This window comes from Odocoileus virginianus, chromosome 27 (genome assembly GCF_023699985.2).
Source record: "Odocoileus virginianus isolate 20LAN1187 ecotype Illinois chromosome 27, Ovbor_1.2, whole genome shotgun sequence".
In the NCBI taxonomy this organism is placed as follows: Eukaryota; Metazoa; Chordata; class Mammalia; order Artiodactyla; family Cervidae; genus Odocoileus; species Odocoileus virginianus.
In genome coordinates, this window is record NC_069700.1 from 15,687,394 (window position 1) to 15,712,658 (window position 25,265).

Genomic DNA, 25,265 nt, shown 5'->3' on the forward strand with positions numbered 1-25,265 from the left:
GTTCTGTGAAGTTTCAGTGCGCAGATGTGTAGTGAGGTATCCCGAAACATGTTCTCTGCAAATCTCCCTCTTCTTCAACACTCTGCCCCATCTCAACCTCCTCAAACACACTGCCTGGTATCTGGTATCTGCGAACAGCTGGTTCAGATATTTTCCTCTATTTTCTAGCAGTTAATGGCAGAAAGACAAGCCTGAGTGACACCAGTTACTCCAAGCTGGCTGCAAGTAGCTGCCACAGATAGTTCTTTGTGGTGCAAGAAAAATATAAGGCTTTGAGGAGTCCCAGAAAGCACAATACACCTTGAAAGATATATAACCTCATAATCAGACCAAATGAGTCAGTCTCTTAAAAAATTAAAACTGGAAAAACCTAGTTAATTCCTCTGCCTATTAAGATTAAAAAAAAAATAATAAAACAGCAATTTGGAAGTTTTTTTCCAGAGTTTACCCTTGAAACATGGTATTCCAGCTGGTATTAGAGAAAAGAGGGTCTTTTTAAGCAGTATCAAAGTCCAGGAACAAAATTTACTCCACCCTAAAGGCACATAATTTCAAACTCCTCTGCAAAGTGATTATTGGGCTTATGTGGTAACTGTCTAAAAGCATTTACACAGTCAAGGTTTGCAAAAATCCTGCACACAGCGTGGCAGTCTGTCTCTCTCCACCCCCGGCAAGAATGGGGCTCTGAGTGATCACAGACAAACGGCATGGTTGCATTTCAGCTAACAAAATGGACACCAGATTTATTTGTTTATGAAGCATTTGAGTGTCCTTCTTATTCTGCTATGTGTTCTGTCTAGGAAAATAAACACATCTGTGGTCACATTTCAGTGTCCTTGGGATGAAGACTCAAGAGAGGACATAGGTAATGTGCAGACCTCTAGGCTTTTAAAATGAATGCCATTTACTGCCACAAATATAAAGGTATTTTCCTTTACCAAATTATTTCATTTTTTAAATATCCTGTACAAACTGCCTCTAAAAACAAATAAAATAAAACTTCCAAATAAAACTGCAAGGTTCTGACAGGCTATTTACAAATCACCAGCATATTTAAGATGTTTGCTTCCAAGTATTTGCAATAATTTTTCATTTCACCTTTTCTTAATGGTAAATTATTAATATTTTTATAAAAATGGTTAATGCTTTCTGGGCTCATAATATAGCTTTCTGTATGGTTATCCTTTCCTCATATTTCAAAAATGCATTAAAATTTAATTTCACATTTGCTATGTCATTGTTCAAGCTGACATGCCATTAAACAGTTTTTATTTATTTGTATTTTGGGACTTAATCTGGCTTTCCATTGTGAACATGAAGAAAAAAATAAATGAGATGATTTCCTTACTCCCCTCAAGAAAATAAATTTTTACACAGTACAGTATTTAAGTAAAATAAGCATTTTGCTTCTCTCAAATATACCAATTGAATAAGAATAAATACTTTATCCTCAATATAATCTACAATAACTTTGAACCATTTTTCCATTGCCTAAATGCTAAAAATGGATTAGTTATGGCTTGGAACTTGGCTAAGTATAACTCAGTTAAGTGTCACAGCATGAAGCAGTCTAAGACAAGCCAGCACCTGGGACTGGCCCAGACCATTGGAGAGGAAAAATTACAAAATTATAAAATGGTATTCTCACTAGAGATGCTAAGAGGAAGCTCACTCTGGCAGGAAGTACTATGTTCACCAGAGGCTATGGAACACAGTAAGCATCAGGAACTCACATAAAGCCACGTAGCTACCAATGCAGGAGGCGTGCACACGTAGAGCCATCAAAGCTAAGGAATACAAGCGCAGTCTGAACAAGTGCCAGCACAGATGCCATTAACACTGACTTCCTTTTGGAAATTCGATTTGCTATTATCACCAAGAGAAGCACAGAGGTAGAGCTGGAAAGATAAAAACCCAGTTATGTGACCCAGGGCAGACAGTAAGCCTGGAGTTCAAGCTGGAGCTGCAGCAGCTATAAAAGTACCTTTAAGTTGCATCCTACAGTAGAGTTTAATAAAGTTGTTAAAATTATTGGCATATAATGTGGCAATTAACTGTAAAGACTGGGACAATTTAAGGTGGTGTGGCTCTGCTGAGTGCATCACGGCAAGTACAGTCAGTGTTCTATCCTTGACCTGAAATAAACAGACGGCCAGCTATTTCCCCAGCAAACATGGGCTTATTGAGAACTGACAGAGAACTGCAAGGCCAGGTCTGCAACCATATGATCCATGTGCAAATCCCCACACTACAAACAAGAAAAACACTTTACAGAAAAGCAAAGGAAGTCAAGAGAGCTATAATAAACAGAGAGCCACGGCTTTTCATTGGCTGAGTCCTTAAAAGAATAGTCTGTTAGAGACTCTGCTAACATCAGGATTTGAGAGCTCTCCCAGCTCTATTTAACTGACATTTCTGCATATAAACTTTTTACACTATTACTTATTAATATGTATTGCCCAGGCCTGGAACATATAGTATCTTTCATTCAGATCCATACAATCAACGGCAAAAGTAACTTACTGAAAAACAAGAGGGCTGGTCATCCATAAGTAAGGTTTGCATGCTACAGAGACATACCCTCCTAGCTGAGGTAGTTGTTATCCGTGAACTGTGCTTCTAGTTCTGCTGCACAAATAGTGGGATTTTTCCCAGAAATAGAAACTATATAAAAACAACATCGACTTTCATATATGGAACACCAACTTGAAAAGCCACACACAATGCCACAGAATTTACATTTTTTCAAGATAACTTCAATCCTCATGGCTACTTTGGAAATACAGAGTACTAAAGTCAAAGCATGCAAATAAGACCTAGGGAAGTTAAAATTCTTTTAACTAGGAAAGTTAAAATTATCTGATGGTGATAAAGCCATCAAAAGTAGACCCAGGATTCAAAGTTTATGTTTAAAATCCAAAGTTGATTCTTTTAAAAATCTATGTTCCTCAATCACTCAAAATGAATGAAAAAGAGAATGAATGATAGCTTCTATCACATAGCAAATTCTACTGAATGTCTTGTCTCTAACACAATCTAAATGAATTTTATACTAAGCCAGAGCAAATAAATTGTGCTTTGAGTATAACTATTAAAATAATAAATATTACCTGGTCAGTAATTTAAAACACTTAAAATATTATAAGGCATGAATGACTCAAGCCAGGAATAGCATTATTTCCATTCTCATGTTTTTAAGTAGAGCTAAGAGTCAACTCTCTACGAATTTTGGATTAACTGCCACTAAATCCGAAGTTTCAGAAACTGTATTTAAAGGTCAATGAAGGCAGCATCCATGCTATGTCACCACAAATAGAAAAAGCCAGTGCATCTGAAAGTACACAGAAACAACTCCATCACACCCTTAAGAAGGTACCCACCAAAACATTAAACTCTGTCCCTAAAATACATAACTGTTATTTTTTGTGGCAGCCAGAGTAGAATTGTTCCATCATGGATACCTCTCTTTATTGATTTGGAAACATCAATGCTCAGAAAAACAATTAAGGAAGAAATTTGGGAGGTCAACAGTGGTGTATTTCATTCTGAAAAGTGTCAACTTCCAAGACAAAGTGCTCTAATGGGAGTAGAACAGGAAGTGTTGAAGGAGCACAGTACACTAAGAATTATTATTGTATTACAATCCTTTATTGCAGCAATGTCAGAAATCCCAACAATGGAATGAAATAATCAAATTTAGAGAACCTCACTTGATAGAAACCTTCTGGAAACTAATGATTAGATGAAGCTATACAACTTAATCTATTGTACACATCTGACCAACCCAGGGTGGGACAAAGCGTAACTACATACTCTTTACTGACATACAGTGTACTAATGTACTGGCATACACTAGGTCTAGAAAGCTATTTTCTTATGCATGTTTAAGTTGGCTAAAAAAGAATAATAACAACAAGTAGTCAGTGAAAGATCGAAGAAGAGCAAAAAATGGAACTATGAAAAAAATAAGAGAAAGCATAACATTGCATGCTATTTCTTTAAAAAAAAATAATTTTCCATTCTTAGTAAAATGGAAAAAGCAAAGGCAGATGATGAGGAAAATAAATAGTATGAAATTATGATGTATAAAAACAAATATACATTTGGTCTTCATCTCCATTCCTGGCACAGAGCTCCTAAAGCTCTTGGAATTTCCTAAGTGAACAGGGCAGAAAAGTATAAATTGTTATGTCAACAGGTGATTTTGGAAAGCTTCTCAGGATAGGGACTGATTATTGGGGGAGCCAATATGCGACTAGAGGGTTAAAACTTTCAGTCCTACAGCCCTCCCCTAACACCACAACCAGACCTCCTTGAAAAGGAGAGAGGATGGAGATTGAATTCAACTTTCAATGACAGTGATTCAATCACGCCTCTATAATGAAGACTCCATACCGACACAAGGACAGGATCCATAGAGCCTCTGAATTGATGAACACTTGGAGATCTGGGAAGAGCATCACTCTCAGAGAGCACAGAAGCTCTGGGCCCTTTGCCCACACCTTGCCCTGTGTTTCTCCTCCACCTGACTATTTCTGAGTTATACCCTTCTATAACAAACTGGCCTCTTTATAAGAAACTGGTAAGTAAAGTGTTTCTGTTTTGTGAGTCACCCTAGCAAATTAACTGAACCCAAAGAAAGAGTCACTGGAATTTCTGGTCAATAGAAAGCCAATCCTCAAGAGCACAGGTGATAACCTGGACTTTCAACCAGCATCTGAGGTGGTGGGATGGGGGACATTCTTAGGGAGCGGAACCCACAACCTTTGGGATCTGACAATATCTCAAGGCACACAGTATCAGAACTGAGATGAATTGCAGGACACTCAGCTGGTATTGAAGCATTGCTTCCTGTTTGGAAATCCCTCTCCATATACACATATATTTAATTTAAATAAATAGATGACAGATAGAAATACACACGCACGTGCGCATGCACACTCACACACATACACACACACGTACAAGGAGGGGGAGAAGAGCAATAAGAACCGATGAATGTGAGTGAGCACCTGAGATTCAGGGGCTCCTTGTATTATTGTCTTAGCAGATTTTCTGAAAGGATGAAGTTACTTTCAATAACAATTTTTTTGGCTTGCTTTTTAATTATAAACGAAATTATAGAAACATGCTTGGCAAACATTTATGGAAACAAATTATTAAAAATACCTCCCCAAAGTGAAAAAAAATTTTAAATGCCTAAAAATAAAACAAGAAAGGGAACCAAAAGATTAAAATGTCAGATGTTGTTCTAGTAAAAGCAATCCTGATTCAGTGCAAGAAAATATTTTAAGAGATACGACTGATGACTGTTTCTTATAAAAGTGTGTTCAGAATGTTTATCCCATCCAACACAAATTTTTAAATAATACATTGAATTGTTTGTGAGACAAATAACAGAGGTTCATATAAAACAAATGAATTATGAAGGAGATTTACAGAAAGCTTATAAGGTTGAAAGAAAGAGATCCCCAAATTTAATTGTACAGCAAGAACTTAAAATGGGTAGATAATGTCATCCCAGGTCAGACTGCAGATCTGAGTATATATGAGACATTGGAACAAACAGAAGCATATTGAAAACAGCTGTCAAAGAACAGTGTTCTCACTGAAAGAATAGCAATTATTTGGAATAAGTAGATAGAAAAAAGAAAACTTCATACTGTGGGTCATCTGAGGTCCAAAGTTGATGTTAGAATGGGATTTTCTTCATCAGCATTCTGCATCCATTCAGAATGTTAACTTGTATTTGTTGAAACAAGCAAGGGTTGATCTATCATAAACTTTGTTACAATCAAAATAAGAACTTATCACTACCTAAAGTATTCTACAACACACATCAAGTGGAGAACCACAGAATATTATATGTTTACTAAGTACCTTAACCTTGAATAATCACTTCTGTATTTACTTTCTGATCCTGTAACATTGATAGCACCTTTCACTATTAAAGAAGAGAATTAAAGATTAATGGAGCTAAGAGTGGACATTGGGATTTTATTTTCTGAATATTTATCTATCTTTATTTGCTGTTTTATGATTTTCCCTTAACATGAAGAATACAGATCCTCTATGAAAACTTAAAGATTAAATCTCAATACAGAGCTCTGAGAATCAAATCATGAAAACATTTACATATAGTTCCATTTAGTCGCTCAGTCACGTCTGACTCTCTGCAACCCCATGAACCGCAGTACGCCAGGCCTCCCTGTCCATCACTAACTCCCGACCCAAACTCCTGTCCATTGAGCCGGTGATGCCATCCAACCATCTCATCTTCTGTCGTCCCCTTCTCCTCCTGCCCTCAATCTTTCCCAGCATCAGAGTCTTTTCAAATGAGTCAACTCTTCGCATCAGGTGGCCAAAGTATTAGAGTTTCAACTTCAACACAGTCCTTCCAATGAACACTCAGGACTGATTTCCTTTAGGATGGACTGGTTGGATCTCTTTGCAGTCCAAGGGACTCTCAAGAGTCTTCTCCAACACCATACTTCAAAAGCATCAATTCTTCGGTGTTCAGCTTTCTTTATAGTCCTACTCTCACATCCACACATGACCACTGGAAAAAACAGCCTTGACCAGACAGACCTTTGTTGGCAAAGTAATGTCTCTGCTTTTTAATATGCTGTCTAGGTTGGTCATAACTTTCCTTCCAAGGAGTAAGCATCTTTTAATTTCATGGCTGCAGTCACCATCTGCAGTGATTTTGAAGCCCCAAAAAATAGAGTCTGCCCCTGTTTCCACTGTTTCTCCATCTATTTGACATGAAGTGATAGGACTGGATACCATGATCTTAGTTTTCTGAATGTTGAGTTTTAAGCCAACTTTTTTACTCTTCTCTTTCACTTTCCTCAAGATGCTCTTTAGTTCTTCTTCACTTTCTGCCATAAGGGTGGTGTCATCTGCATATCTGAGGTTATTGATATTTCTCCCGGCAATCTTGACTCCAGCTTGCGCTTCCTCCAGCCCAGTGTTTCTCATGATGTACTCTGCATATAAGTTAAATAAGCAAGGTGACAATATACAGGCTTCATGTACTCCTTTTCCAATTTGGAACCAGTCTGTTGTTCCATGTCCAGTTCTGACTGTTGCTTCCTGACCTGCATACAGATTTCTCAAGAGGCAGGTCCCGCGGTCTGGTATACCCATCTCTTTCAGAATTTTCCACAGTTTATTGTGATCCACACAGTCAAAGGCTTTGGCATATTCAATAAAGCAGAAATAGACATTTTTCTGGATTTCTCTTGCTTTTTTGGTGATCCAGCAGATGTTGGCAATTTGATCTCTGGTTCCTCTGCCTTTTCTAAAACCAGCTTGAACATAAAAGAGAAGATCTAATCAAGGATTCTGTATGGAGATTGCCTTGTCCAGATGAAGGACAAAGACTTAACGGTCAGCTTCTCAAGCATCATTTAAGGGGAGTTGTGATGACTTGTTATATCTTGAATTTGTAATGCATCCATTCTTTCTCTTAGGAATTCTTAACAGTAACATCAATTTGAAAGAATGAACCAAAATGGTTTTATTCAGGGAAGCAGAGTTCTGGTTGATATTTTAGGTGCATTTCTTTTAGAATTTTGTTAGCCCCTTTGAAATGAATGGAAATACCCTTTGAATCAGCATGGGGTAGGAAAAAATGAGTAGACATTGGAATCAGACACATCTGGGCTTCAAAATTCCAGCAGCAACATTACTAATAGAACATTAACACATGCTACCTGAGCCTCAGTTTTCTTATCTGTAATGGAGTGACACAGTATTTTTCCCCCCAGAGGAGTGATATTAGCATTAAAACAAGTAAGATTTTAAGTGTCTAGTTTAGTGCCTAAGGTTGTCAAATAAACAATGAATGTTTTTAAATATGTTTATCCATTACAGTATTTATTTTAAGTTAAAATTTAACTAGATTTCCTGTGCTTTCATTTGCTAAATCTAGCAACACTACTCCTGGTGCAAGTAGGTACCTAAGAAAATTGCTCCTTTCCCTTTAATGGCCCTTCTAACACATAGGTCTATGAATTTCTCTTTTACAGAGCATTTGAAGACAGTAAAATCAAAAGAATCCTTAGCCAATATGCCTGGAAATGGGCATAAAATAACAAGAGAATCTGTCACACTGATGAACAGTGATAGATTCCAACATTACAGAGACCTAAAGTTCAGATGGAAGCACAGCCCCATTTTACACTCTCAACTTCCCCAAAGTAAAATGTAAGCAAATGTTCTGAAACAGTGAAATGATGAAATAAAAAAGATATAAATATAAAATATTTCCATTTTAATTCATTACACTGGTATTGTAGAACACATATGCTTATTTGCCCAAAATAATTTCAAGATTAAAAGTAGCCAAAATGTACAATGAATTTGATAAGACGCATTCAGTCACATCCCTAAGGTAGATATTCACTTCTGAAGGTAAACCAATAATAACTTTTGTCTTTTTCCTTCAGGTGATCAATATAATTGGAAAATCACATTCCTCATTCTTTTTCAGCCTTGAAAATTCTGCCAAATCCCAAGAAAACAGTGTCTCCAAGATACAAAATGCTTGACAACGTATCTTAGACAACTGAGCAAAAACTTCAGGTCGTGAAACTCTTTTCAACCAACACTTGACCACACTGTTTTGCAACTTGCAAGTCACACAGCAGACTCTGTTCTCAGCTTTAAACTGTTGAAAACATCTTCCTTACAAAGGTAATTATCAGTATTAACTAGCATACCTTAAGTAAAATACATAGCCCAGAGATGGCCCCCAAAAAACTTTGGTTCTCTCTTCACTTGATCTATCTTATTAAGTTCCACCAAGATTCTGGATATAAAGTGATAAATAGGACATAATACCTTAGCTAGTAATTTGTATATGATATGTTATTTTTTTTTTTTTTTTTTTTTTTTTTTTTTTTGGCTGACAAGCCATGGAAAAGCATTATTGGACTTATCTTGCAGAAGAGAGAACAAAGTTTTCAACCATGAAAGACATTTAGGTATGACTTCCTTAAGAATTGTGCAGAAGTGTAATAATTCCCTGAGTTAGCATACTAAAATGGAAAGAAAATATATTTTTAGACTTGGAAGATAATGCATCAGAAGAGAATTAATCTTATGAGAGAATAAGCTTACAAAGATAGCCAAATAGCCATCTAATCCAACTTGTCAACCCCTTCCTTTTTGTCCTAGCCTGAAACTCTAAGTTCACTCACACCTTCTCCCCAAGGCCACATCACTACTGCCAAAGAAACAGACAAACAACAACAAGAAAATCCGACAACAATAACCTCCAAAAAGTCTGCAGCTACAGATTAACAGAAGATGATTTTGGCTCATGTGATAATTAATGATGTCTTGAATGAATTCCACATAAGACCAACTGTACTGAAGAGTGCTCTGAAGATATAACTAAAGTCTATGACTTGTTAAGAGCCCTCGACATTAGCAAATATGACTGAGAATGTTCTTCTCTGGAAAAGGAACCAAAAAAGCAGAATAGCATCAAGATAAGAGGAAAGGAAAGAACACATATGAACTAGATTTCTATCCTAGTTTACACAAGAAGATTTCTGATATGAATAGACTGCTAAAATAACAAATTGTTTTGCCTAGATCACCGTCTGTATATTTTCTTTGACTAATCTGTCTTAATGAAATCCTTATTCCCACAATAATAGCAAGACATAACAACTTCTTGGAAATCTTCCCTCTATTGTCTCAAGCAAGATTCCAAGACAGCTGAAATAAAAATCCATAGATGTAAGCAGAAAAAGCCCTGTGTCAGTGTGGTCTCCGCTATCAGTCTGCTTCTCATAAAGGAGCTCCTGAATTCTGCCACGTTGTTTGGAAAAAATAATATACACCGGCTATGTCTGCAAGCTAAACTGATGAGCCCATTAAGAAGGCCAAGTTCAGTAAAAATAAGTCAAGCCAAAAGAGAAAAACTGACTATTGTAAAGGCTGAACCAGATGTTTATATAGATCCAGTCCAATCACACAACATAGTTTAGAAATAAGCTTATATGAAGCAGATGGCCAAAATCCTGTCCTCATGTGCTCTGGGTTTTCTGCTTATATTTCTAGGTCTGACTGTTCCACATTTTATTTTTGGTTTGTTTTGGGGTTCTTGCCATTGTTGTTGAACTGACAATCATTCTAAAAGTCAAACCAGTTGTGTTTATTAATCTAGCCTTCAGAGAAGACAAAGATGTGAGCTTTGCCCGAAATAGGCATGGTTTGGATTTCTTCTCAGCTTCAGTTCCAGGAACTTAAGGGCTATTAGTGACAATAGAGAAAATGTTTGGGAACACCTCATAAGATGGATGAAGGAGTTTTGTGGCAACCCACTCTCAGCATCCTCACAACTATTAAATATTCACCTGGAAGGAAGGAAGGAAGAAGGATGAAGGAAAGAGACCTGGATATCAGCCTAGACTTTGTGTCTTCTTTTCCCTAGGCCCGACATACCCTACCCTCGTTCCGTTTCCTGAGCCACAGGAAAATTCTTAATTACTCTAAATCTCAACTCAAGGGTTACTTTCTGGTTGACTTATCAAGCACTCTTTCTGATATCTTCCATTTATGCCATACTGTCTGACAAGAAAACACCTTTTCTTTTGTAATTCTCGGGCTGCCACACCACACAGAGTTAATTATTGCTTCCTCAGGCCATTGCCGGCCCTCATCCTTACCTCTATTACAGCCCTAATAGCAAGGTGGTGTAAGATTTCGGTTTGTCTCTCCTAGAACAGTGAGAGTTGCTTGAGGGCAGCAATTGTTTCTTATTAAACTTTGTGTCTGCAACTTCTTACACAGAGCCTGCATTTTAAAAAAGCACTCAAGGAGTTGGGTTTCTGGCAAAGGCAGGCTAATCTGCTTTGGTCCTAATGTCCCTCAGAGAGCAACTAGATGAAGAAACACAAAACCTGTTTTCATGTTCAAATGCACTGGAGGACTAAACAATGAGAATTTTCAGGTCTAGGATACATAAAAATAGAAAATGCAGCATTTGTCTGGGTAGGGGGTGGGTTGGGAGTGATGACTGATTTCCAAAGTAGGTGAATGTCTTGGAATCTACCAGAGTTGTTGCCACTTCTGGAGAGACTAGAAACACACATTTGAAATCATGGCCTCCCAAGGACAAGAAGACCAGGTAAACCTCCCCAGTTTGGGGTTGAAAAGCAGCAAGACTTTAGCCCAGGAATGAGTGAACTGAAAACAAATAGCTTTCATAAGGTCTGAAGCCCAGTTACAAGCCATCTCATTCTGATTGAGTTACTATGATGTATCAAGAGAACAGCCTATCGAAAGCAAAAGTAAATCATCTCTGGAGAAAGACAGCCTCAAATTGTTTCTATGCATTTCCATATACAATGTTTAGTTCTCAATCAAAAATAATCAGGCACATGAGAATATGAGAATTTATAGAAAAGTTGAGAGAACATAGACTCTTAGAAGGTGAATAAAACAGAATCAGGGCTTCCTTGACAGCTCAGTTTGTGAAGAATCCTCCTGCAATGCAGGAGACCCCAGTTCAATTCCTGGGTCAGGAAGATCTGCTGAAGGGATAGGCTACCCACACCAGTATTCTTGGCTTCCCTGGTAGCTCAGCTGGTAAAGAATCTGCCTGCAATGTGGGAGAACTAGGTTCAATCCCTGGGTTGGGAAGATCCCCTGGATTTATCACACCAGGACTTTAAAAGCACTATTAATAATATGTTTAAGGAATTATGAGAAGGATAATCATGGTGGACAACTAGAAATTATTTGAAAGAGTCTAAGTATATGGAAAGATCCTGGGGAATTTTCTGGGAGTCATCTTGATCTTGGTGGTAATTATATAAGAGTAAGCATGGATAGAAATTCAATGGGTTGTTTGCTTAAGATGTCTATCTTATAATACACATTGCAGGTATAAACTCAAAAGAAATGCACAGATATGTGCACCAACTACACATATGTAAGAATGTTCAAAGTAACATTATTCTCAGTATCCCCAAAATGGGAATATTCTTTACAGAATGGCTGAATTCCCTGTGGTTTATTCAGATAACAGAATAACACAGTAATAAAAACCAGTGACATAATGTCTTATTTATAACTTGCATAAATCTCCAAAAATAACATTGAATGAGAATCCAGACACATACAAAATACATCCAGGATGAGTCCACGTGTAAACAGTCTAAAACAGGTGAGAGGTCAAAATGGTTACCTATGGAAGGAGATAGTGATTAGCAGCATGCACAAAGGCAATCTGGGGATGTTGAAAATTTTCTGTTTCCTGACTTGGGTCATGGTGAGTCCATGAGTATATTTATTTTATGATAATTCACTGAGCCATAATTTATGATTTGTGTACCTTTATCTTAGTTTTACTGCATTAAGAAGTTACATAAAAATTATAAATAAAGACAGGCATTCAATAATATTGTGGAATGAATTAAGGTATGAATGAATAGATCAATGAATCTTGTTTCAAGGATTTACAACCACTAGAGAGAAAAGGTAACGAGAGCAGGTACTAAGAAATGAATAACCTAACAACTTCACCTGGATTTATTGGGATTTATGTCACTGCTAACATTAGGTGGGCTACTGGGCACTTGAGATAAATGTCTTTCAGGATATTATCTAATATTTGACTTAGCAATAAATTCTTTCTGTTACTCTGACCTAAATTACTCTTGCAGTTAACATTCTATTTGTCTTAGGTCATATTTTACTTCTCTATTTCTAAAAGCCATTCTCAACATAGGCCACACTGAATAAATAGATATTTGACAAGGAAGAGCAGTAGAATGGCTTATGGCTAAAACAATCACTAAAATAGAAAACCAATAAGTTTTGTAGTGTTCTTGTACTTTCTGAAGGAGTCCTGATATTAACAGATACACACAATAAATTAATTTTTTAGCTAACTTAATAGCTAACAATTAGTATATGAAATGGCAATTTACCAAGTGGTATTCTGAAACCTCTAGAAAGCCCAAGGGTGTTTTCCCAAAGAGTTATTCTTTGCTTATAAACAATGCAATAGGAGTATGTGGTTCCATATATCTTTGGTGGCATTTGATTTGATTTTCCACCACCTTATTGCAGATATTGGTTAATTCCTGGCATTCTCCTTCAGCTGTTTTATTAGCCACATCTATTATTTGACACCTCATGCAAATACAGATTCCAGATTGTCTTAGGGAGTGTTTGGTAGGGCTACTGTGTTCTACAGGCATATGAAGAATATCACAGGGTACAATCCCCCTGTGACCTAGATAACATCAAATGTGTGTGTGTGTGTGTGTGTGTGTGCCCTGCGTGTGTACACGTGCATTTGGGTGGGGTGGAGGACGGGGCGGGAGAGGATGTGCTGGGATGTACTAAGTGTCAGGGGTGTCCCATACAATGTAGGAATCAGGCCAAAGGCCCTACCTCTGTGACGACTTCTCCCAGAGGAAGCAGGACCCTAGAGGAGGATCTCAGAAGCTCAACAGGTGAGAAAACAGCCGGGTGCCAGAGTCCTGTCTCAGTCTCAGTGAAAGGAATCTGGCTCACACCCCCTATCACCAATGGTCATTGTTCTCAAAATGACCCCAATTAAGTTTCATATTCCTGCAAAGAAAGTCTTTTTACTCACATCTGAAAGCTGATAAAACAGATACAGAAAATTCAAGAGTGTGAATTGTAGCTACTGAGTGGCCCAGCTGGGATTAAAACCCACATTTGATTTAGCATGTAAATTCTTTCCCTATGCTTCCTTGTCTCAAATTCTCACAAGGTGGGTTGAAAGAGCAACAGAACTGAGGTGCATTATACAACAGCATTTTCCCAGGTACAGTACACATTACATTCAAGTGCTAAGTCGTGTCCGACTCTGCAGCCCCATGGACTGCAGCACGCCAGTCTTCCCTGTCTTCACTATCTCCTGGAGTTGGCTCAAACTCATGTGCATTGATTCGGTGATGCCACCCATCCAACTCATCATCTCTTGCTCCCTTCTCCTACTTTCAATCTTTCCCAGCATCAGGGCCTTTTCCAATGAGTTGGCTGTTTGCATCAAGTGGCCAAAGTATTGGAGCTTCAGCATCAGTCCTTCCAACAGTACACGTTATACTAGTGCTAAATAAGCAGATTTTCAATGGTAAAGAACTGATAAATGTTTAATGTCACAAAGATCAGTCTTGATTTCTGAAGTCCCATGAGGAGGACACCAGGACTGTTCTGAGAACAAGTGGCTCTATGCCAAACACAGCCTGGGCCGTTTTCCTGGACCACTGACTTTTGCCAGATTCTTGGGTCGTAAGTGATCAAGAGAGTTCAATTCCCAAGTGTGTTTGGAGAACACAATCAACTGTGACAGTTTCATGTTTTAGAATTTTCTACTTAATTTTTTCTTGAAACACTCATGGGCTCAGGGCAGTATATCAAATTACTTGAGGCTTTTCTTCAGGTGAAGGGCTCCAGGAGACGGAAGGGATGGCTTCCTGGAACGGATTCTGGATGCCGTGCAGCTTCCAGGAGCAGCTGCCCCTCGGATGTGCTGTGGAGCAGCCCCATACAGTTGTTGCACCCTGGACCTTTATTGAGGAACTCAATAAATGCAAATTTTCTTTTCATTCTCCTTTTCCTTCTTTATTAGGGACCAAACCCTAGATTTCCTGCTATGTGCAATTCACTGTGAGCTTTCTTCAGTTCACAGCCAAGAGGCATTAGGAAGTATTATGCAAACTAACAACACACACATCTATGATTATTTTGTTCTCATTTTACACATCACTCTATTTTCAAATTAATTGTTCATATGTCTCCCTGTCCCATGAGACTACAAATGCCTTGAAGATAAATTCTGGGGATTCAATTCTACCATCTAAATATCTCCAGAATCTGTCACTTCTTTCCATTTCCACTGTCACTGCCTAGGCCAAACCACCATAATTTCTAACAGAGACCACGGCGATAGTCTCTTCTTGGCCTCTCTCCCTATCTACTCTTGTTCTGATCAATCCATTCCTTCTAAGGGCAAGCAGGAGAACTTTTTTTTGAGAACACAAGTCAGTCTTTCCCATTTAAAACCCTTCAGTTACAGAACACTACTCTTGGAATAAAACATTAAACTCAACCCCAAAATCTTGTGGAATCTGGCCTCTTGCCTATACATATTGCCTCAAACAGCATTACTCTCCTTTACATTCTTACCTTTTAAATATAAGGGTCGCTTTTCTATTTCACAAGTTACAATATGCTTTGTCACTATGAGGCCATTTCACTTGCTGCATTTTTCTGCCTGGGATGCTTTTCTCCACCACAGCTAAATGTTGTATGGTTCCAAAGTGAAATTCAATTTCACAAGAGGTCCCTTGCCCATCTCAAGCTCCTCTGTTGTGAGTTCCAAAGTATCTTGTACTTGGACCCTTGCACAGTGAGGACAGGGACCCCTCTGTCTTTTCACTATTGTGCCTTCAGCAACTAAAGGAGTCTTGGCACATGAATATATGTTTAAGGAACACATGAAACATATGTAAATGAACCCATTCAGGTACAAAAGTGAAATATTAACTCTTTGCTTTTATTACAGAAAACTTACTGACCTAACAACGTGCATATATTTAATGACTTAATTCTACTCTAGATGAAATATAATCCTGATATTTGTTTTACAGTCCCCTCTTTGTCCTGCTTTTCCCCACAAGATAAATCTACTACTATGGTTCCACACATATTTCTGCATAAAATCTTCGCAAAGAAAGCAGAGGACCTTAAGATGAACAGAGAGCCCCTGACACCCACCTATGTGAACCTTTCCACCTCGGTCCTAATTGGAACATGCCTTTCTAACCTGTGAAGCTGGTAAGACTTCAATGGATAAATCTGCCTGTCCACTACTCAGAGGGGACTGAGGTGTTAGTTCCAAACCCACAGATAAGTAAACTCTCTGGTGATAGCAGCAGGTTTGACATTGATGAAGCCTCCCCATCTGGTGTGTTTAGGGGAGCAGTAATGAATAAGAGGTGGCAAAATGTGTTTTCCTGGCTCCCGGCCACCACCATATTGAGTTAAGGCTTGTCTTCTTCTCTGTTCCGCCATTCCCATCTCAATTTAACTTGAAAAAACTGTTCTAGAAATGTTTGGCTGCTTTTGAAAGCTTTCCTTTCTTCATTTTGACTAAACCAGGTTATTCCATTTGATTTTTTTAAATGCCTTTCCTTTGTATGTGCTCAGAAAGTTTTTTTTACAGAGAGGAAAGTTTCATATGCAGCTTGTGTCACATCAGCATTCCCTTAGAGGCCAATGTGGTATCTAATGGAATTGTTAGTTACATTTTGAAAGTCAGCAGCATTCCTAAATTCTTGATGCTCTATTCAGTGATCGTTAGGTGCCTTCCTTTTTCCATTCAGATACACTGGATGGGCACATGTAGGCAGCCAAGTTGATCTAATGTATATATGTATTTCCAGGTAACATTTCTCCATTAAAATGATTTTCAGATTCTGTATTTCATCGCTACCAAGAAAAGCACACACCCATATTGTCAAACATGTAATTACTTCTGGATAGCCATGAAACAGTCAGAGACTATTTCAGTGTAGTTAGCTACCTAGCCACAACTAGCGTGGACTCATGTTAAACAAGAAATAAAGAAATCTTTTTTATGGTGTTACCATTTTTATCTCTTGACAAAAGGGAGAAATATCTTTTCACTTATATGCAAGACTTTGCATAATATTAACACAGGAGCACATATTGGTATTTTTCCCTAAATACAGCTGGGAAATGTACAGAGCAGTTAACTTGCCTTGTACCTGTGTGTGTTAGTTGCTCAGTCATGTCCAATTTTTTGAGACCTTATAGACTGTAGCCTGCCAGGCTCCTCTGTCCATGGAATTCTCCAGGCAAGAATACTGGAGTGGGTTGGCATTCCCTTCTCCTGGGAATCTTCCTAACACAGGGGCCGAACCCAGGTCTTCTGGATTGCAGGCAGATTATATGAGCCACCTGCCTTGCACCTAACAGGCACTAAAATGTAATCTCTAAATTTTAGAATTAAAGCCCTTCAACTAAGGGCTGAGAAATAAGTATCCTTGCCAGGAACATAGGCTAGATAGTGAGAGAATCTGAAATAGAACTCAGTTGTCCTAACTCCTGATTATTTCTTGGTCTCACACAAAAGCCTGAATCATTCAATAAAGCCTGTTTATTGAATGAATTAGTGAATTAACTTTTTTCTTTAGCATGACAAGTAGTCCTGAAAATAAGAGTCAAACTAAAACCTAAAAAAAAAAATTTGCTAAGAATTCTCTATATAGGAATTCCTTGGTGACCCAGTAGTTCAGAATCCATCTTGCAATGCAGGGGACATTGGTTCAATCCCTGGTCTGGGAAGATCCCACATGCTGCAGGGCAACTGAGCCCCTGTTCCACAATTACTGAACCTACACTCTGGAGCTGACAAGCCACAACTACTGAAGTCCATGCACCTAAAACCTGAGTTCTGCAACGAGAAGACACTGCAGTGAGAAGCCAACACACCGCAACTAGAGAGTAGCCCCTACTTGCCACAGCTAGAGAAAGCCCACACACAAAAACAAAGGCCCAGCACAGCCAAAAATAAATAAATAAATATTTTAAAAAACAGAAAGAAGAGAATTCTCTACACATGTACCAATTTGAGTACAGTGATCCATATTCTGTGATTGCTTTTGTAGAAGTTATGATCTTAATCTATAAGTGGTATTTTTAATTTCACTATTATAAAGATTTAGTTTGATTTTCTTTCAAAGAAACAAACATATCAACATATTTATATACCATAAACTTTCAGTGAACTGCACGATGGTTATTTATTTGAGAATTACTCACCCATGGCTAATTTTTAGTTACAGATTGATAACCACCTGTCACCACACACTTCTCAGCTGCTACTCTTTAGATGATATATGTGTGCAGATAAAAGTCTTTTTCACATACTGTAACCAAAATATATCTCTGACTTACATGTGGTATGTCTTTATTAATATTGTAACTCTTCCTATAAAAGAGATAAGATATATTGCAAAGGCACGCTGTAATTAACTTCAGCTTTCCGCTGCCTCTCCCACTACTTCTTTCCAACAAGAACAACAAAAAGCCATGTCACAAATCCTATTGGAATATGGTACTACTTACAGAGATTTATATGGGCATCTGTTATTCACAGCACCGATATAATAAACAGAGTTCTTCACTCTCTATGTATATTCAAAAACTGATTTTGCGTTTCAAATGTTTTTGATGAATCTAAAAAGCTTAGTTGTAGTGTGTCCCCAAATAGAGGTACTATTTCTAATGGACTCAGAGGCTCAGAGGTTTGGAGTAAACATCACACGACACAGTGGTCAAGTGCATCAGTGCTGTGTCAACACCTGGATTGTATTCTCAGGTCTTCAACCTGACAAGTCTGTGACATTACACAGTGTCTTTAAGTCATGCTAAGAAACTGCTTAATATTAAGCAATTCTAAAATGTAGGCCATATTATTACCTAAGTTCAGTTCAGTTCAGTCGCTCAGTCATGTCTGACTCTTTGCAACCCCATGGGCCACAGCAGGCCAGGCCTCCCTGTCCATCACCAACTCCCAGAGTCTACCCAAACTCATGTCCATTGAGTCGGCGATGCCCTCCAACCACCTCATCCTCTGTTGTCCCCTTCTCCTCCCGCCTTCAATCTTTCCCAGCATCAGGGTCTTTTCAAATGAGTCAGTTCTTCGCATCAGGTGGCCAAAGTACTGGAGTTTCAGCTTCAACATCAGTCCTTCCAATGAACACCCGGGACTAATCTCCTTTAGGATGGACTGGTTGGATCTCCTTGCAGTCCAAGGGACTCTCAAGAGTCTTCTCCAACACCACAGTTCAAAAGCATCAATTCTTCGGCCCTTGGCTTTCTTTATTATATATTATTACCTAAGCCAAAAGATTTTTCATTAAATGAGATTGATGTACTTAAAATATCTAGAACATGGTACTCAAGAAGTCTCAACTATTATTTTTGGAATGAAGCTCATCAGTCAATCAATTTCATTTCCTCTCAATGAAGATATTCCATCTGAAAACTCCCCAGTAGGTCATAATCCAGATTCTGGTAAAATACTTCCAATATAGGCATAGTTGCTAAAATTTTCTCTTCTATTACTTGATACTACTAAGTGCAGAAAGTCTATCATTGTGTTGAGCTAGTATCTGCTTCCTCATAACTACTTTTATTTATTTTAGTCCTGTACTGTGAGAAAATCTGCATAAACACAATGGCAGTCCTTTAACTATTATGAGTATTTATCCTAACCTTATATAAATTATCCTTTATGCCACTGAGATTCTTATTGATATATAAATAGTTAATTAAATAGTTAGTCTTTTCAAGTTAAACTGAAAAGCATTTGAAAATATTTTCTGTTTTTCCACAAACTATTCACTTCCATTGAGTAGATGATTTTGGGAAAGGGGCTTATCAATAATAGCATTGTGGCCATAATAAATATCTTTTCAGCTTTTGTTCCCAAAGTTATTATCTTTTTCAAACAAAATTATAAATTAATAATAACTCATGTACATCATCTGATTATTTCCTCAAACTAGTACCACATATACTTGCTGGCAGTCAGATAATAACAAAGATGTGTTGTCTAGATATTTAGTCTCTCTAAACCTTAAAATAAGTTTTGTTTGTATGTTTTCTATTTTGCTTATTTCTATAGCTCTGAATAACAATTTTTTCATGCCTTTAAAAAAAATCTGATAGGAGGTTTTATTTAACAACTTATTTAACCATAAACATATTTTCTCCTCAGTATATTTATGGAAATAACATCTATTTTTGAAGTTATGGGAATAAAATTTCTAAATTATAAATTGAAAATTTTATATAAAAGTTTTATATTTACCTTTATACTATTTTCACTTTTATTTTAATCCTCTTACCACCATCAAATGACACACCTATTCAATAGTTAATTTTTCTCCTTTTCCTACTATTTCCACTGTAAATTTCCCTTAAGCTATAAATCTTTTAGAATTCTTAAGGGAAACTCTATTAGATATTTCTCTTTATGGTCTATCTTCTCAAAGACATTCAATTGTCTGAGCTTTTATTCAGCATATCCCTAAAGACAATCTTTTAGATCCATGGAGCTTAACACATTTTTCTCCAGCACACTATAATCTCTAGTTTTCTTTGTTCATACAGGTTTGAAATCTACAGTCTTTGTAGTACAGAGACTCAGAGGTTCATTTTTTATTGTGCTGATTTAAGTAGCTCATAGTTAACAATGCCAACCTTGATTTTTCTTTTCTTGAAGAAAATAATAACCATCTCTTATAAAAATACGAGAGCTATTTATATTATGCTAAAGTTCTTTTTATTCTATTTGCTAATAATGTATTGCTGCAGTGCTTTTTTGATAGATTACTGTAACTTGCAATTTACACCAGCCATCATACATGCAATGCACTGTTGCAATTTTGAAAGTATTTAATAATGTGTAAAATATTGGCTTTCATTTTTAAGTGGTATACAGTAAGTTCCTAATTATTTGCACTAATGCAAAGGAACAAAACTGGGGATAATATTAAATGCCAGATAAATCCCAGCATCTAAATGATGCTTAAGAGTATTTGGGATTCTGAAAACTGCATAAGATATAATCAAACTATGCACTGATAATATATTACTGAGATCAGAATTTGAAACTGCACATTTTCCTTATCTTGCTCACCTAAATTTCTCTATCTCTCAGTGCAGAACTATATCATCTATCTCTCAGACTGATAAAAAGAAATCACCTCGAAAGAGATAACTTCTTTCAAAATTTTCTACAGAACAACAAAGATATAGGTAATTGGGAATGGAGGAGATAAGTATTTCAGCAAAAGAAATAGAAAGGCAACTATTATGGGCACGATGTGTAGCAAAAGAGACTTGTTATAACATGCTGGTTTGCTTATATGCAAACAATCTTTGTAATCTTCATTATCATGCATTGAACATCCATTCTCTACTAGACAGCTTGCCTCTTTATACCACTTAATACTCATGGTAACTCTCTAAGCATATATTACAATCCTAAATTTACACTGATAAAAATTTACTTACCCAGAGAGGGTGAGTAAATTGCCAAGTATACATAGATACTATCTATGTAAGTTGCTGAATGAAGGATTTAAAATAAATTAAATTCAGGCCAAGTTCATGGATTACTGCTATGGATTTCCACAGTAAGTTATCCTACACTCCACTATTAGAAATTTAGTCTTATCACATCTCTAAGCAGGGCTCATCTCTTTTCTCTAACGGGGCATTTTCTCCTCTTTTCTCTGATACTGGGAGCACAAAATAATGTCTCCTGATCTGTGCCATCCTCTGAAACATCTCTGCGAGGTCTTCGGAGTCTTCACTTGAATGCAAATGATGTTTAAAGATTTACTCTCTTTAGTCAAAGAATGGAGCAGGCATTTTATGTTCTCTGAAAAAGTCAGATTTATCACATATGCTGCTGTCCTGGGACCTGCTGTCTTGCCTATGGGAGGGGGCACCAATTGGAGCCTGTAATCAGTCATGCATTGTGTATGCTCAGCACCCTTCTTACGGTTAGGTCTGGCCATATTTCCCACAGTCTGAAATTTATTCCCGTCAGCCTGTACCCTAGCAGCAGATAGTTTGTCTCTTTGATATGTTATTGGCTTCTAGAAGCCTGACAGTTTTCCCTCTGTAGTTTTAATACATACTGATGAGTTTCCTGAACTGTTATGTACCCTCAAAACTCCTTACAGTACCTCAAAAGCTTTCACTTTATTTACTGTTTTGCAATATGGCGGTCTCTGGACTACTAGAGGTTCTTCAAGGTACCAAAAGGGTTTGAGAAGCTCATTTTCAAAACTCAAGAAACTTAAAGGAAATGGTGCTTCCAGAAAAGGTAAAGTTGCAGAGGTTCCGCATAGCACTGAATTCTTTGAAAATGGCAACCGACTCCAGTACCCTTGCCTGGAAAATCCCATGGACAGAGGAGCCTGATATGCTACAGTCCATGGGGTCGCAAAGAGTAGGACATGACTGAGCAACTTGACTTTCTTTCTTTCATACTAATTCACTCTGATTACCCACTTAATCAGTGCTCATTAGAATCTCTGTTTAAGATTTGTGAATAGCACTGACTTTTAAATATTAGAAACTAATCATAAAAGTAGTTTTTACTGATGAAATTCCAAACCATGGAGTCCAGAAAGAGAAGGTAATTTGATGGCTCCCTGGAGAAGACAAGTTTGAGAACTACTATTTTAATAGTAATAATATTATTACTAGCACTTTATTATTAGCACATTAAATGATGTACTCAGTTTCCATTGAGTGCCTACTACGAATCATAGAATGTGTTAAGTGTCTCTTCATGCACTAATTTTTCAAACCTTGGAACATGTCCAAAATAGATGACATTGCCTCCTTTTTATAGATAGTCAAAGTGTAAAAGCTGATTTATCCACATTTTCAATGTTAGAAAACCCTTGTTCTTTGTACTGCCTTACAGAGGCCTCTACTGTAAAAGAAGTAATGGTCTATGTAAGTGTAGACAGTCAAATTGAATAAGCTGATTTTAAAAATTATCCACTTTTAAGAATTTACCTGAATTAAATTTGCCCATTCTGGTCCATTTTAGTTCACTGGTTCCTAAGATGTCAGTGTTCACTCTTTCCATCTCCTGTTTGACCACTTCCAATTTATCTTGATTCATGGACCTAAAAGTCCAGGTTCCTATGTAGTATTGTTTTTTACAGCATCGGACTTGACTTCCATCCCCAGTCACAACCACAACTGAGTGTTGTTTCCACTTTGGCTCCGTCTCTGTATTCTTTCTGGAGTTATTTCTCCACTCTTCTCCAGTAGCATACTGGGCACCCACCGACCTGGGGAGTTCATCTGTCAGTGTCCTCTTTTTGCCTTTTCATACTGTTCATGGGGTCCTCCAGGCAAGAATACTGAAGTGGTTTGCCATTCCCTCCTCCAGTGGACCACGTTTTTTCAGAACCCTTCACCACGACTTGCCCATCTTGGGTGGGCCTACACGGCATGGTTCATAACTTCATTAGTTAGACAAGGATGTGATCCAGGTGATCAGTTTGGCTAGTTTTCTGTGATTGTGCTTTTCATTCTTTCTGCCCTCTGATAGATAAGGATAAGAGGCTTATGGAAGCTTCCTGATGGGAGGGACTGATTGTGGGGGAATCTGGGTCTTCTGGTGGGCGGTGCCATGCTCAGTAAATCTTTAATCCAATTTTCTGTTGATGGGCAGGACTGTGTTCCGGCAACCTCCTTCAAAAGGACTTATGCCATCACTGTTGTATTCAGTGCGCTTGACCCTGCAGCAGGCCACTGTCAACCCACACCTCCACCAGAGACTGCTGGACACTCATAGGAAAGTCTGGCTCAGTCTCTTGTGGGGTCACTGCTCCTTTCTCCGGGGTGCTTGTATGCAGTTATGTTTGTGCCCTCCAAGTGTTTGTTTCCCTGGTCTTGTGGAAGTTCTATAATCAAATCCCAGTGGCCTCCAAAGTCAGATTCCCTGGAGCTCCTCAGTCCCTTTGCCAGATCCCCAAGTTGAGAAATCTGTTGTGGGTCCTAGAACTTTCATAACAGTGCATGAACTTCTTTGGTATAATTGTTCTCCTGTTTGTGGGTCATCTACTTGGTGGCTCTATGACAGGGCTAATGGCAACCTCCTCCAAGATGACATATGCCACACGCCGTGCCTCGCAGGTCTGATGCAGTCAGAGCCCCTGTCCCCACGGCAGGCCACTGCTGACCTGTGCCTCCACGGGAGACACTCAAACGCAAGTCTGGCTCAGTCTCTTGTGGGGCCTCTGGGTCCTGGTGCACACAGGATTTGTTTCAGCCCTCCGTTTGACTGTGTATATCTGATTTTGGATCCGATTTTGATTGTGTGAATCACAACAAACTGTGGAAAATTCTTAAAGAGATGGGAATACCAGACCATCTTACCTGCCTCCTGAGAAATCTTTATGCAGGTCAAGAAACAACAGTTAGAACTGGACATGGAACAAGACTGGTTCGAAACTGGAAAAGGAGTACATCAAGGCTGTATAGTGTCACCCTGCTTATTTAACTTATATGCAGAGTACATCATGTGAAATGTTGGGCTAGATGAAGCACAAGATGGAATCAAGATTGCAGGGAGAAATATCAATAACCTCAGATATGTAGATGACACCACCCTTACAGAAGAAAGTGAAGAGGAGCTAAAGAGCCTCTTGATGTAAATGAAAGAGAAGAGTGAAAAAGCCAGTTTAAAATTTAACATTCAAAAAACAAAGATAATGGCATCTGATCCCATCACTTCATGGCAAATAGATGGGTAAACAATGGAAACAATGAGTGACTTTACTTTCTTGGGCTCCAAAATCACTGCAGATGGAGACTGCAGCCATGAAATTAAGACACTTGCTCTTTGTAAGAAAAACTTTGACAAATCTAGATAGAATATTAGCAGAGACATTGCTGTGCTGACAAAGGTCCGTCTAGTCAAGGCTATGGTTTTCCAGTAGTCATGTATGGATGTGAGAGTTGGACCATAAAGAAAGCTGAGCCCCGAAGAATTGATGCTTTTGAACGTGGTGTTGGAGAAGACTCTAGAGAGTCCCTTGGACTGCAAGGAGATCCAACCAGTCCATCCTAAAGGAAATCAATCCTGAATATTCATTGGAAGGACTGATGCTGAAGCTGAAACTCCAATACTTCGGCCACCTGATGCAAAGAGCCAACTCATTGGGAAAGACCCTGGTGCTGGGAAAGATTGAAGGCAGGAGGAGAAGGGGACGACAGAGGATGAGATGGTTGGATGGCATCACCAACTTGGTGGACATGAGTTTGAGCAAGCTCCAGGAGTTGGTGATGTACAGGAAAGCCTGGCATGATGCAGTCCATGGGGTCACAAGGAGTTGGACACCACTGAGCAACTGAACTGACTGAAGAATTTACCTAATTAATTCAAAGATTTTCTGATTATATGATAAAGTAAACCATGCAACTGTTATCCACTACTCTACCATATAGACAGAAAACACACTTAGTATAAGTAAATCAGTATTTTGTGTACATATTCAGAGCCAGGTTCTCTATTTTTATTATACTGAAGAGACAATGAGGAGACTACTTCTTCGTGAGTAGCAGAATAGACTTCGAGTCACGACTCTAGTGATTTGGAAAGGTACCTGAGTGTTACGAGGTACACCTCTAAG